Source organism: Panthera tigris, chromosome B3 (genome assembly GCF_018350195.1).
Source record: "Panthera tigris isolate Pti1 chromosome B3, P.tigris_Pti1_mat1.1, whole genome shotgun sequence".
Classification (NCBI taxonomy): Eukaryota; Metazoa; Chordata; class Mammalia; order Carnivora; family Felidae; genus Panthera; species Panthera tigris.
In genome coordinates, this window is record NC_056665.1 from 134,558,858 (window position 1) to 134,573,053 (window position 14,196).

A 14,196-nucleotide genomic window follows, 5' to 3' on the forward strand; every position below is an offset into this window, starting at 1 on the left:
TTCTCTCTTAAAAATAAATAAACGTATAAATAAATAAATAAGATCATCATACAGTACAATTTGGTTCTTTTTCCTTTCAGTATACAGTGCTCTAAATGCTAGCACATATATACACTTCTATGACCACCACCATAACTGGGGGACAGAACAATTCCGATGCCCCAGAAGACCCCCTTTCATAGCCACCCCTCTCCTCCACCCAGAAGCCCCGACCTGTCTGCCTTTCGCTACAGTTTTGCCTATTTGAGAGCACGATGTGGATGAAATCACACGGCATGTAACTCCTTGAGAATGGCTTCCCTCACTCAACGTAATGTTTTTGAGACTCATCAACAGTCAACAGCTCATGCTTTTTTTCTTTTTCTTTCTTTCTTTCTTTCTTTCTTTCTCTTTCTTTCTTTTCTTTTCTTTTCTTTTCTTTTCTTTTCTTTTCTTTTCTTTTCTTTTCTTTTCTTTTTTTACTGTTGAGTAGTGTTGTAGCGTTCCATTGCATTGATTATTCTTCACCCCGTGAGTGACATCTGAGTGTATCTGGTTTGGGGCCGTCACAGGTAAAACGGCTATGAGCATTGTGTACAGGTTTCCGTGTGAACGTCAGTTCTCACTTCTCTGACGTAAATACTCAGGAGTGAGGTTGCTCGGCCCTACGGAAAGTAGATATTTAACTTCGTAAGAAACTGCTAAATCATCTTCCAGAGTGGCTGTGCCATTTTTGCAGCCCCCCCCAGGAATGTCCTAGTTGCTCTGAATCCTTGCTAGCACCTGGTATTGCCTGTCTTTCTGGTGGTAGCCATCCCGGTGGGTATACCGGGTGTATATATTTGATTGTGGTTTTGATTCGCGTCTTCCTCCGGGCTAATGTTGTGAAACATCTTTTCGTGGGCCGATTCGCCATCCTGGGGTCCTCTTTGGGGAAGTGTCCCTTCAAGTTTTTTGACACTTTTGACAGTTGGTTGTTGATTTACCTACTTGTTGAATTTTAAGTGTTCTTTATATATGTTGGATACAAGTCCTTTGTTAGATCTGAGGTCCACGAATGCTTCAGCAAGTTGCTTAAGCACCTGAGCCTCACCCCTTATTAAATGCTGGTTTTAGTTACCTGAGTTTTTATACGAATGGTCTGTCGCTAAGGGGTGCTCCTTTCTCCGCATAATATTATATTGCTTCCAAACAGGTACTTCATAGGTAAAAACGATACAAGCTACAGGGGAGTTGCGTGAAGAAATGGCCTCAGCTCTGCAATCGTGGCAGCTCCTCTGTGCGCAATCTGCCCAGGCTTCCAAAAGCAGTGCCTGCTGGCCATGGGCAGAGCCCAGTGCCCCTGTTGAGAGTCGCACGTCACAACCGAGGATTAGAGAATGACGCACTAGAGAGGATGTGCCTTATCCCCAAATGAAAGGAGGATTACTAACCCCATCCTACAGTTCCCCTTGCTTTTCGAGTCCCATCGTGAATGAGCCCAAGCTTGAGGGCAGTTAAGGTGAGACAGTGGTGGCAGATTATATAGTACCCTTATGGTAGTGGTGCTTCCCAGTATCCCAGTGGCGCTTATCTCCCAGTATCCTTGTGGTGCTTACCCACATCCTAGTGGTGCTTCCCAGTATCCTCGTGGTGCTTCCCAATATCCTAGTGGTGCTTTCCAATATCCTTATGGTGCTTACCCGCATCCTAGTGGTGCTTATTTCCCAGTATCCTAGTGGTGCTTCACCATATTCTAGTGGTGCTTTCCAGTATTGTAATAGCACACATAGTAATAGCCTCCCCACTGTCCATCTCACCTCTCCCATAGAGTATAACAGAACTTCAGTTTGAAAAATTAACCTCAACTCACAGGGTGATCCCGAGGCATTTGGGAATAATCCCATTTATTCTGCTATTATTGGGTCTAGAAGGGACATGACCTGATTCTGCCACTGAGACACAAGAAGTGATTTGCTGAAGGTCTCTGGGAAAATGTCCCACCTTTTGTGGAAGGATGAGAAGCCAGATCCATTCTGTCTGTGTGTGTTTGTGTTTGTCTGTCTCTATTCCTCTCCCCTTGTGCCGGGCGCTAGTAGTCATGACCACGCAGGTATAGACTTGGAAGGAGCTCAGTGCTCAGGATGGATGAGCAGAGGTCTGGGAAGAACTGGAGTCCTCGATTCTGTCCTTGAGCACGAAACCCAGCAGCCTCGAACCCACCCTGTCCGGATGTCTTTGCATGCAGCTGCCTCGGTTTGAGTTGGCTCCCCTGTTATTTGCAGCCCCAAACACGGTCACGGTTCAAAACTGTCTCCGCACGCTTAGCAGCCCCCCTCAGTTGGTTAGATTTCAGAGGTGCCGGGGGGCTCCGGGGTGGAGGACAAAGGAAGACGGGAAGACGATGACCTCTTTTCTCTTCAATGCTCTGACATCAAGACGAGTTTATGGACCGAGCCTCAGTGTGTTCTGTTTTAACACGGAAGCATTAAAAAGCACCTAAGCCTTATTAACTTGGGTTAAACCTGGGGGGTGGGGAAGGAGAGTCTGAAATATGGCATGCATTCAAGGGAACGCAGTTTTATTCTATTTTGAAGCGCACTGTAACTGGACCAACCCGGGGTAGAGGCCCTGCTGGCCCGCTTTAGGGAGGACACAATTAGCATATTGTTGCTATGCCAACACTAATAATTTCTTCGGGGATTTTTCTTCACATATGTAGGCATTGTGGCTGAGTCAATAGTGTAAAACAAGGTAACAGAGGAGGTGGAGGGGGGTTTAACCTATTTCAGGGAACAGACTGTTTTCAAGGACTGGAGCGGTGGCCATTGGCAGAATAGCACAGGGCTAATTATGCATTCATTAGAGCAGTCTCGGTCACACCAGCCCCGGTGCTGTCCAAATGCTTGCAAAGTTTAAATGGGAGGAACCCTGACTGACGATACCCCACGGCCCGTGCCCTGGAAGGCTGTGGACGCACCCGGACTCACACGTGCACAGGCAGTTCCGGAGCAATGCACATGAGATGCTTCAGAAGGAACTTGCTTGTGCCCTGTGTATTATCAGAGGATTTCTCATTGTAGGGGATGTCGCTGCATTTGGGCCTTTTTAGTAACCATTGGTTACCGAGGCAGTGTGTGTGTGTGTGTGTGTGTGTGTGTGTGTGTGTGTGTGTGAGATGAGGGGTGAGCAATCCCATGCCAGCTGGCAAGAATAGCACTTATTCGTGGAGATTTCTCACCAGCCCTCAGACCCCTGAAAGGAGACTGTGAGTCCTTAGTCCTGACCCCATTCCAGTTTTCCTCATTGACTTTTCAGATCGTTACCCACAGCCGTGAAGACAGGAGCAAATTAGGCTGTTTTCCGTAGCGGATAAAGACTCACCCATTTTAAGAGAAGCGGCCACCTAATATGGGTGCATATTTGAGATGCAGGGCAGGGGGAGACCCCTTTTAATAAATAGGAAATGACCATGGCCGGAGGGCGTGCTCCCTCAGCTTGTGCTGAGTGTTAGAAGAATTTCCTTGAGCTTCCCTCTTTCTTCCTTCATCCAGTATGACCGGAGCACCGGCTACTTGTCAGGCTCCATGCAGTGTAGAGAGGAGGATGAACGAACAGCAGAGCCTGCCCTGGCGGGGCTCATGGTGTGAGGGGGTACACACACACACACACACACGCACATGCCTCTGATGTGTGTTGAGATGTACAAGGAACAAGGAGATGGAGGGAGGAGAATTCGAGCTGGAGTCTGAAGGTCAAGGAGGTGTTCCAAGCAAAGGAGGGTGAGCAGGCAGCAGGCTCAGAAGCCTGGTCTTGAGAGTGGAGGTGGCTGGTCTAGGGACCAAGGATAACCCAACCTGTCCATGTGGGCGGAAAGCATGCTCTGCAGATTGCATATGGCAGGACCATGGCTACTGGATCCTCTCCAGGTGTTTTCTTATCTGTCCAAGGGGGATAATGAGCATACTGGCTGAGGATTGGGATGACCAAATGAGATCCTGGAGGTGGAGAGCTTAGAACGGAGCCCGGCTCATGGTAAGCTTGTCCTTGGGTCATGGTGTCTCAGAAGGATGGCTTGTGCTTTAGTTCTTTCCGAAGCCAACGCTCCCCTGACTCTTCCTCAAGGCCCTTTGGTCCAGCCGGGCACATGAAAATCTCGGTCCTGGAAAACTATATGCTATTCTTTAAAAAGGTGACGTTCGGTGGGGTGCCTGGGTGGCTCAGTCGGTTAAGTGGCTGACTTTGGCTCAGGTCATGATCTTACAGCTAGTGAGTTTGAGCCCTGCATCAAGCTCTCTGTTGTCAGCACAGAGCCCACTTCAGGTCCTCTGTTCCCCTCTCTTTCTGCCCCTCCCCTGCTTGTGCTCACGCTCTCTCTCAGAAAAAAAAAAAAAATAATAATAATGAAAAGGTGAAGTCCCACAAGACATTATGTTGAATTGGAGCTATCAAGATAAACTCATAATCTCAGAAAGAAACATTCCCTGCTTTTTCACTATCAAGGGTCAACTCCTTGCAGCCAAATTTTGATCTTTCACGCTTGTTCTTTGCCAATGGAGCCAGGACTTTCTGGAACGTAGCTGATTCCTTGTCTTGGGGTGGGAAAAAATTCCGATGGAAAGTTTCAGATCATCTTGTTGCCAGAAAGGAAGAATGCTTTCAAGGATGCCAGGGGCATCCTAGAAGTGCTCACGTGGACAGGGTGACAGTTTGGCCATGTAATAAGGTGATTAATTAGAACATTCATGACAGGCTGTGAGTTCATAATGATACAGAAATGAGAAAAATTCATCTAATGTACAAAAGGGCAGTTGAATGATTTGAGGAGGATAACTAGCAGGATACAGTTACTTTTCCTTCTAGTAAATAAGGGAGTGTTAACGCACCCAAGTACCTTGTTTCTGCTGTAAGGCGCGTGGCTGGTTATAATGACAGGGGACGTGTGTGTGAGTCCCAGATTCACTCCTGACCCTTTTCCTGTGTTCTGCATGACACAGGGGCCACCTCGCACAGGCTGCGTTTCTGGCAGGGCCTGCCCAGGGGGAGGGGAGCTGAGAGGAAGAGGAGAGGGGCCGGGGGATGTCTCCCTACTCTCCTCTGTCTCCTGCAATGTCCAGCACTGGCTGCAGAGCCTCCATCACTACAGCTGCTGTCCTGTTGGACCCACCACGGTGCCAGCTTCTGCTGGGACCCCTAGTCCTCTGGCTCTGGTAGCACTCTGTCCTTGGTCCCACCAGCCCAAAGGTACCAGCAGCTCTTTCTTGATTCCCTCACCATCCGCTACTGGGTTTCTTGGCTACGTAACCAATCCCCTTTGACAAATTCCGTCTGTGTAAACTGTTGAGATGACCTCTATTTTCCTGGTCAGTATCTGACAGATTATGCCATTGTTTCTATCCGCATAAGCAGGAAAGAACAAACACGAGGAATGTGCGAGTAAACCAAATAATCTCAGAATAAACACACAGTAGCAAGGGCAGGAACGTTCGATGAGCACTGTGTTCTCATAAAATCCAGGCAGAAGGGACCCAAGGCTGGTAGGCAGGCACAGGCAAGAAGCAAGGAGAAAGTGGGCTCGACAGGATGTTCCCTGGGGACGACAATTCGTCAGATGTTCTAAGGAGAGGGGCCCACTTTGCTGATCCAATCCCTCGTCAAGCAGGAGATGAAGTTTTAGATGGCCTTAGGTTAATTATAATAAAATTTCTATAAAGAATACTGCAGAAGTTTCAAATAATATTGTCGGACTAGATCAATATATCCTAATAGGGTAATGGGTTAGGTGTCTCAGCCCAGAGGCATTTAAAGGTAGAATCGGTTCTGGGAAGGACGCCCAGAGTGGCAGGTGCCATCTGTGTCCCGTCTGTCTCCCCCAGCAGGAACACGCCATCCCCTTCCCTGTCTGACCCCGAGCTCTGCAGTGTCCACCTCTGGGGCAGCCCTCAACGGATATCTGAAGGGAACGCTGCGTGGATATTCTAGCTCCCCTGCCTCCCACTCGGGGTAACTCTGGGACATGGTCTACACTGTCTTGCCTATTTCTGAGTAGGACTGTCCCCGTCTCCCACAGTGGTAACCTGTCTTCCAGCACCGCTCCTCTGGATTACTCCCCTTCGCATCTCACGTCCGCACTTCCCGACAGGCGATTCCTAAAGTCACCTCCCTAAGAACGTACTTCCACTCGTATCCTTGTCTACTTCTGGGGGAGCCCTGGCCAAGGCAATAATTTGAAAAATACACGTGTCTGGAATAATTTTAGATTTTAAGAAAGGTATACTTGATATACAAAGTACTATACATATTTACTGCATACAATTTGATGGGTTTAGAAACACACAAACAGCCCTGATGCCAATGCCACAATCAAGGCAATAGACATACCCCATGCCTCCCAAAGTGTCTTTAAATTTTTAAAAATGTTTTTATTTATTTTTGAGAGAGAGAGAGAGAGAGAGAGAGAGAGAGAGAGAGAGAGAGAGAGAGAGACGGGGGCGGGGGGAGGGGCAGAGAGAGAGGGAGACACAGAACCCGAAGCAGGCTCCAGGTTCCGAGCTGTCAGCACAGAGCCCGCTGCGGGGCTCGAACTCGGGAACCGTGAGATCCTGACCTGAGCCAAAGTCAAATGCTTAACCGACTGAGCCACCCAGATGCCCCGAAAAAGCCCCAGTGTCTTTATATCCTTCCTTTTTTGTTGTTTGTTTTGTGTGTGTGTGTGTGTGTGTGTGTGTGTGTGTGTGTGTGTTTGTTCGTTTGTTTGTTTTGGTAAAAACACTAACCATGAGAGCTGCCCTCTTAACACACTGTGAAGAGCACGATACATATTGTTAACTATAGTCACAATCTCCAGAACTTAGTCATCTTGCACAACTGAAACTTTATGCCCAAACACTACCTGGTCACTTACCATATGTCAAAGCTAAGAGACTGACACTGGTATGTTACTATTAAGTGGGCTCCAGAATTTATTCAGAATTTATCAGTTTTTCTACTAATGCCTTTTTCCTTGTTTTCCTGTTCTGGAGCCCCTCCTGGAGACCACCTTCCACGCCAACAGCAGACCTCGCACCTCCTTAGCCTTCCCTCTGTGTGGCAACTTCTCTGTCTTTCCCGGTTTTGCACGACCTGATAGTCTCTTGAGGAGTGCTGGTCAGTATTTTGGGGAATGTCTCTGGGTTTGGATTTGTCAGATATTTTTCTCATGGTCGGATAACAAGGATGGGTCTGGGAGAAGAATACGTCTCAGGTAAAATATTCTTCTCATTACGTCATCTCAAGGAAGATGCCAAATTTAAAAACTTAAAAACAAAAATCCATAAAAAGACATATACTTAACATTCCCAAGTCATCACAAGCAAAAGTTTTGTGTGTTTTTTTTTTTTTAATGAAAAGAGACCTAACCTGGAGCTCTGGAACTCTTGTTGGATCACTTAAAAAATTTTTTTTAAAAGCTCATTTATTTATTGTGAGAGAGAGAGAGAGTGTGAGCAGGGAAGGGAGAGAGAGAATCCCAAGCAGGCTCTGCACTGTCAGCGTGGAGCCCGACACGGGGCTCGAACCCACGAACTTTGAGATCATGAGCTGAGCTGAAATTAAGAATCGGATGCTTATCGGACTGAGCCGCCCAGAGGCCCCTCTTGTTGAATCACTTTAAATCGTTCATGTAGGTCTGTGTCCTGGCCAAGAATCGGTTAGCCAATAGCCCAATTCTGTGTCCTCAGCTTGTCTGAGAAAGTGTCCTCTGTTTTTTTGTTTTCTTTTTTTTTGGTAAGCCTTTAGTAAGACTAATGACCCCCCTGGAAGGGATAAAATATTACGGAAACCCTAGGACGATACAAAAGTGCAATAAAGAATAAATAAATGTAGCAATAATCCCGGCAAGGTAATACATCAAGTGTAGAATAAGGAGTTAAGGCCGAGGCTTTTCTGGTTGAGGATGGGTGTAAAATGGGTTTATAGTTGTAAGTTGTGTAACCCTTGTGCTTCTGAATGCTTTGTCCACTGTTGGAGGGATTTGAAGTATCCAAAAGATTCAGATGTCCTGTCTGTAATTGCATTTTTAATTGTTTGAGGACATTTAATTCATCATATTTACAATTGAGAAAAATTGGTTTTCTGAGTTCTCTCTGTGGATTAGACGTTCAGGCACTGAGGAAAATCCACATAATTGTGGGGGCTCCTTCCCCCCCCCCCCAGAGAAAAGCCCCTTGGGTGTGACATCAGCCATCAGCGGGTTACAGTGGGACCCATGACACCCCCCACCCCCACCTTTAAAGCTGTTGCTTCCAGGCCCCTGAAGTGCGCAGGTGCTCGCCGAAGCTTTGGGCATGGCCTCATCTTTCATCCTCCCAAGAACCTGGTGATATTATTGTCATTTGACTCACGAGGAAACGAAATGTGTAATTTAGCATGCAATTGACTGCAAGAAAGAGAATCCTGGACCAAAAACAACTTCAAAAGCAGCGGGTTCATTATCTCCTTGAAAAGGAGTCCCGCTAGCTGTGGGGCTGGTTGATCCAGGGGCTCCCTCACACCGGGTCCCGGCTTCTCTGTGGTTCTTTTGACTACTCCTCATGGTCACAAGGGGCCACGGCAGGTCCAGACGTCCACACGGTCCACTCGGAAGGCAGGCTGTCCTGTGGGGCCGTGTTCTTAGAGTGGAAATCCTTTTTCAGCAACACCTTGGTGACTTCCACTCACTGGCCAGGATTGAGTCTTGTACTCGGTGTAAGCCAGTCACCAAGAGGGGTGGGGGAAAGTGATTGAGTGGACCAGTCAGCTTTCCGCCGTGGGGCTGGGTCGGGGGGGGGGAGGGTTGTGAATGACCAGCCAACGCCGTAAGGAAGATGGGCATGGGCCACCCTGGCTGTGAGGGGGTGCAGAAAGGGCCATGACTTGCCTAAGCTGGCCCCGCCCACCCAGGACTGGAATCCTCGGTCTTGGCTTGCTCTCTTGCCATTATTTCCCCCCCTAGACCCTAATGAGTACTTGGCATGAGGTCACCCTTTAAATGCTCTTGCACCTGGAAGGATTCTCTAGGGACTTCCTTCCCAGTCCCCTTCTGACCACCAGGCCAAGATGGGTCTAAACTACTCAGAACAGAAAGTTGCGTCGCATCTTCCCGAAGCCCGTCCTGGCTTCTGAGGCTCTGAGATCCATCTAATCCACACTTTTTTATCGCACGGATGGGGACACTGGGGGTGGGGAGAAGGGGGCTCACGGTCACAAAGCAAGGAGGCTGGAGTCAGGGCCGCCAGCTCCTGACTCTGCATACCCTACCTCGTCCCCTACACCTGGCTGTTTTGCAGGTGGACACTAACACAACTGAGTGTGCAGGGAGGCCCTTTAGAACCGCGTTTGGAAACACGGCCTGTGGAGCTAGGCTGCCGCATGTATCTCCTGGCTCAGCCACCACAGGTAGGTGACCTTGGGCGAGTTACATAATCATCCTGTCCTCATCTGAAAAATGATGGGACAGCTTCCTCGGGTTGTTGTGAGGAGTAAGGGAGGGAGTATGAATAAAGGCTTTGGAGCACTTAGTAAGCTTTTAAATTATCATTGTGTTCCTTCCACATGCGCAGCACTGTGCTATATGTTTGCATCCATCTAGTCTTTTTTTGATTAAAAAAAATTTTTTTAACGTTTATTTTTGAGAAAGAGACAGAGAGAGAGAGAATGGGGGAGGGACAGAGAGAGAGGGAGACACAGACTCCAAAGCAGGCTCCAGGCTCCGAGCTGTCAGCACAGAGCCTGATGCGGGGCTTGAACCCACGAACCGTGAGATCGTGACCTGAGCTAAAGTCGGACGCTTAACCGACTGAGCCACCCAGACGCCCCCACATCCATCTAGTCTTTCCGTCACCTCTATAGTTAGCAGACACAGTTTACAGGTGAGGAAATTAAAGCATAAACATGTCTAGCGGCTCACCTGGGGTCCTGCCACTGAGGCCACCCTGAGTGCCACACCCACACCTGGCTGGAGCCAGAAGCCTGAGCTCTCAGTCACCTTGCTGGCTGTTCTGTCCCCTCCAGCTGGCATTCTGCCTCCTGGGTCCTCTACTGCAGATAAAAGAACCGAGGCCAGCGAGGTCAAGGCCCGAGTTCACGGTCGTCTAGGTAGGCAGTGAAATAAGAGCCAGGGTGCAGGGACCCGTTCACTACCCCACACTTCCCCTGCAGCACAGAGGCTCTCAGTCTCCGTAAACAGGATTTGTCTCAGCCGCCCTGTCAAGCACTCCTTCCTGTGTGAGACCAGAATCTGTCCCGATTTAATTTGTGCCCCTCTTCTTTTGCTGACTTCTCTTCTAGTTTCTAGTCTATTTGAGTCATTAGCTTACGGGTCAGTGAGCCCTCCCAAATGCCACCCACCGTCTCCCTGTTTGTCCCTCTGTGTCCACATCAGCACCTCTCCTTGAGGACGTGGCCATGCCTGCCTGTCTGTGCCGCCTTCGTGGACAAGTGAGCCAGGGTCTCTAGGGAACGTCCACTCCTGAGCTGAGCTTCAGCAGGACCTGGCTTCTCCCTGGGCCTGGCCACGAAGCATCTCCTTCTTGACATCTTCTTTCCTTGCACGTCTCAGACAACCCACCTTCCACCTGCCTGGGGAGACCTGTGACCATTTCTAATGTGTGAATTGGGGGTGGGGAGACTGTCCTCTGCAGCCAGTGGTCATGTGTGGCTATTTAAATGGACTGAAAGTAAATCAAACTCAAAATCCAGTTCCTCAGCGGCACCAGCCGTGTTTCATGGGCCTGATGCCTGCATGTGGCTGGTGGCTTCTCTATTGGACAGTACAGATAGAGAACACTGCCACTACGCAGAAAGTTCTATTGGACAGCACTCTCCATGGTTCTCAACCTCAAATCATCTGGAGGACGTGTAAAACGCCTAAAGCTGGCCTCATCCCTAGTTTCTGGCTCATTGGTCTGGGGAGGGTTGGAGCATTTTCATTTCTAACAGTTTCCTAGATGATGCTACAGAAGCTTCCACACTTTGGTCCGGGGCGCACACTTTGAGAACCGCTGTATGCACCCACCGCTGGGAGGGCCGCTTCAAAGACTTCACGTGCTGATCCTGACCTGCTGAGGGGAAAGGGAGACGGGTAGACACGGCTCCCTCAGCTGAGCTTCCAGAAGGAAGCTGAGACCAGCTTTTTAAAAAAGCAAACATTGGGGGCGCCCGGGTGGCTCAGTCGGTTAAGCGTCCGACTTTGGCTCAGGTCATGATCTCACAGTTCATGTGTTCGAGCCCCATGTTGGGCTCTGGGCTGACAGCTCGGAGCCTGGATCCCGCTTCGGATTCTGTGTCTCCCTCTCTCCTGCCCCTCCCCCGCTTGCACTCTGTGTCTCTCAAAAATAAATAAACGTTAAAAAAATCTTTTTTAAAAAGCCAACACTGGCGGGACAGTGGGTGCATTCCTGGACTTGTCTCCCAACCCACAACCCAGTAGAATAATCCTGCGCAGCCCCCCCTCCCCGCCACCTCTGAGGATTGCCTGGGCTTCATTGCCGCTTCTCTGTAACTTCTGAGAAGGAGCCTCCTCGATTCCAGCCCTGGTCACTATAAGTAAGGAGCTAGTCCTGTGTTACCTGAGATATTGGCCCTTGGTTTCAGTTTTCCCTCTACCTTGAGCCTTCCAAGACCTGCTGGCACCCAGTTCCTTCTCTTTCGAAGAGGCCAGGTTGGGTACAGGAAAGAACATTGGACTTGGAGTTAAAAGCTTTGGATTGGAGTCCCTGTGTGACCTTGGGCTTTGCCCCTCTGCGCTCAGTAATGGGGAAATTATGGCCACGTTAGTTATAAAGCTGCTTTAGGCTCAAGTAATGTAATATATGTATTTTGTTGGTAAATCGCAGGGCACCTGTCCAAACCTCAGGCCCCACAGCTTGGTGTATAACTGTTAGAGCACAGACTATATTGTCAGAGTTATTTGTTTATATGTACATCTCACGACAGCCTGAGAGCTCCCTGAGGCAGGGCTTTTGTTCATCTGCTCATATTTGAGCCCTCTAGTGCTTGACTTGAGGTCCAGCAAATACTTACACTAATAATGATTATTATACTCAAACATACAGCGTTTATTAGGTGTCGAGCACTGTTGCGATGTATTAATTAATTTAATTCTTACTGCATTCCCACGAAGTGTGTATTACTGTTATGAAATCACACGTAAGAGATGCCTGGTAGATATTTACGGAAGCATCTAGGGCAGGACTTCCTCAACTTTTAAAAAAATGTTTATTATTATTATGTTAATGTTTATTCATTTTTGATTGAGAGAGAGAGAGAGAGAATGCGAGCGGGGGGAGGACAGAGAGCGAAGGAGACACAGAATCTGAAGCAGCTCCAGGCTCTGAGCTGTCAGCACACAGCCTGACGTGGGGCTTGAACCCACAGACTGTGAGATCATGACCTGAGCCGAAGTTGGACGCTTAACCGACTAAGCCACTCAGGTGCCCCTATGTTTATTTATTTATTTTTGAAAGAGAGAGAGACAGACCATGAGCGGGGAGGGGGCACACACACACACACACACACACACACACACAGAATCGGAAGCAGGCTCCGGGCTCTGAGCTGTCAGTGCAGAACCTGATGCAGGGCCCGAACTCACAAACTGTGAGGTCATGACCTGAGCCGAAGTCGGACACTCAACCGACTGAGCCACCCAGGTACTCCACGACTCTTGCAACTTTAACACGCACAGGAATCATCTGGGAATCTTGACCTTGTTTAAATGCACATTCTGATTGGGGCACCTGGGTGGCTCAGTCGGTTGGGCATCTGACTTCCCGACTTCGGCTTAGGTCACGATCTCGCGGTGGAGAGTTAGAGCCCCGCGTTGGGCCTATGCTGACTCAGGAGCCTAGAATCTGCTTCAGATTCTGTGTCTCCCTCTCTCTCTAACCCTCCCTCACTCACACTCTGTCTTTCTCTCTCTCCCTCAAAAATAAGTAATAAACATTAAAAATTAAAAAAAACCTTTAAATGCACATTCTGATTCAGCACGGCTGGGGTGGGGCCTGGGATTCTGCATTTCCAACAGGCTCTGAGTGATGCTATCAGTCAGCCAATGCACTGTGGGTAGCAAAGATCTAGATCATTTAACATACCGTCAAGCAGAAATCATCCAGTTGTTCGCTGGAGTGGAGGCAGGGGCAGGAAACACTCTGGGAACAAAAACGAACACGTCTTACTTTGGTAGTGAGAGGATTTCAGATCTTCAGGATAGACGTTCTTTGAGAGGATGATGAAATGAGTCAACCAAGGCAGCTTTAGAGTCTCATTGGAACAGTCTGTTCTCAAAGTTTCCAGGAAAAGAGTAGGATAAACCGTTTTCCACTTTAGCAGTGGAGTTTCCAGGGGCTGGGGTCACACATCTGACCTGAACAGATCGCCTGGAATCTGCCATCCGAGGTGGGCCATGAGACCTTCCCAAGACAGCCACAGGTACAGTGGGCACTGAGGCCAGCGTGCCCAGCCTGGGGGAGGGGTGTTCAAGGGTGGTGGGAGGACGTGTGTGGATGAAACACGGCCTCGGAGTCCCAGCTGGGTTCAAATCCAGTGTCTTTGCTTACTGGCCGTTCAATCCGTGGCAAGTCTCTGAGCCCCGCGGTTCTGTTTTCTCGCTGTGGTGTAGACGTAACACTGGGTTTGATGGGAAACAAACTCCAGAGGATTTCAACAGAGCAACTTGTGGTGCAGGGACTTGGTGACAGGAGATAGCAGTGCTGGAGAGCCAAAGGGGTAAGCTGAGGCCATCCGGAGATGAGCTGGAAACAGAGGCCCATTTAAAAAACTCAAGCGTAAAGGGGTTTTACTGAGAGGGTGAGGGAATCGGATGGAATCGAAGTTTGAGGAGTGCAGCAGGACCTCGTGGGAGCCGTCCCCATTTTTTTCTCTGCCTCTCCCCACTGCCCTCCCTGAGCCTCCACAAACCAGACTCCATATTGCCCCTGCTCCCCCCGTAACTTTTGCTCCTGGGTGACTTCTGGCTTCCCTGGGCATCAGCTGACTTCGGCCTTGAGCCCTGGAGACTGTCCAAACCCAGGGCACGTTCACCGACCCCCCCCAGCATCGCCAGTCTCTGGATTACTTTACTGAGAGAGACCCTGCCCCTGACCAGCTGTCTTGAGTTAGACTCCCCGTGACATCAGGGTGGCCTGGACAGGCCCGGGTGAGAGGAGGGTAAGGCCCCTCCGAAGGAGCAGCTTCTGAGGACAGAGGTGGGGGCAGGGCAGG